We start from the raw sequence: 1,129 nt of genomic DNA, 5'->3' as shown, positions 1-1,129 counted from the left end.
AATAATGCAAATAATGTAAATAATGCAAATAACGTAAATACTGTAAATAATAACGTAAATACTGTAAATAATAATGTAAATACTGTAAATACACCTCGCTCGGCGCGGAGCTCCGGGGGAAGGAAGGAAGGAGGGAGGAGGAGGAGGAGGAGGAGGAAGAGAGGAGGAGGAGGAGGAGGGAGGAAGAAGAAGAGGGAGGAGGAGGAGGCAGCAGGAGGGGGAAGAGCGAAGCGCCGCCAACGCCGCGACTTTATTTATTTATCCCCAACTCGTCGGGCAGCTCCGCAATGCTCCCTGTCGGCTCGGGGGGAGCGGCGGCGCTGCTTAAAAGGCGCGGCGGGCGAGCGGGGGGGGCTGCCGGGCTGCTCTCGGGGGTCCCCGCGGCACGCTGGGCTCCTCTCGGGGCCGATTTGGCAACCTCGGGCGCCTGCGATTGGTCAGGCGGCGATCAGATGGTTGTATTTCCTTGTGGCCCCGGCTGGCACCGCGCCATCTCCGCGCCGCTTAAACCCGATCCCCGATATTCCGCTAATCGCCAAAGCAGCCCGACACGGCAAAACACAACAAATCGTAAAAAGCCAGCGCGGGGAGCGCCGCCGAGCTCCGGGCGGTTTGGTGTCCTTTGGTTTTTATATATATTATATTTTTGGGGGGGTTTTCCAATGAGTTCTTACTTCGTCAACTCCACCTTCCCGGTGAGTCTGGCGGCGGGGCAGGAGCCCTTTCTGGGGCAACTGCCGCTCTACCCCTCGGGCTACGCGGACCCTCTGCGGCACTACCCCGGCGCGTACGGCTCCTCGGGCGCGCAGGACAAGCCTTACTCCTCCTCCTCCGCCTACTACCAGCAGAGCGGCGCGGCGTTCGGCCGCGGCTCCGCCTGCGAGTTCGGGGCTGGTGGCTTTTTCAGGGACAAGGAGGCGACGTGCGGCGCGGCCAGCCTGGAGCTGGAGGTGCCTTTCGGCGGCGAGGCGCGCAAGGACTGCGCGCAGGGCAAGAGCGCCTTCGGCGACAGCGAGGAGCAGAAGTGCTCGGCGCCCGTCTACCCCTGGATGCAGCGGATGAACTCGTGCAATAGTGAGTTCGGGGGAAAGTCTGTCTCCGGTTGGGTTTTGTTGGGTTTTTTTTTATG

The 1,129-nt window shown here is 60.8% G+C and overlaps 1 pseudogene; it reads left to right on the top strand.

Annotated features, from left to right (window-relative positions):
- Positions 1–650: 650 nt before the first annotated feature.
- LOC146423431 (homeobox protein Hox-B6 pseudogene) lies at positions 651–1,101 on the top strand (annotated as a pseudogene).
- Positions 1,102–1,129: the final 28 nt, after the last annotated feature.

This window comes from Lichenostomus cassidix, unplaced genomic scaffold, assembly GCF_008360975.1.
Source record: "Lichenostomus cassidix isolate B80296 unplaced genomic scaffold, HeHo_3.0 HiC_scaffold_791, whole genome shotgun sequence".
NCBI lineage: Eukaryota > Metazoa > Chordata > Aves > Passeriformes > Meliphagidae > Lichenostomus > Lichenostomus cassidix.
Note: the sequence above shows the minus strand (reverse complement) of the source record. Positions and strands in the feature narration are given on the sequence as shown.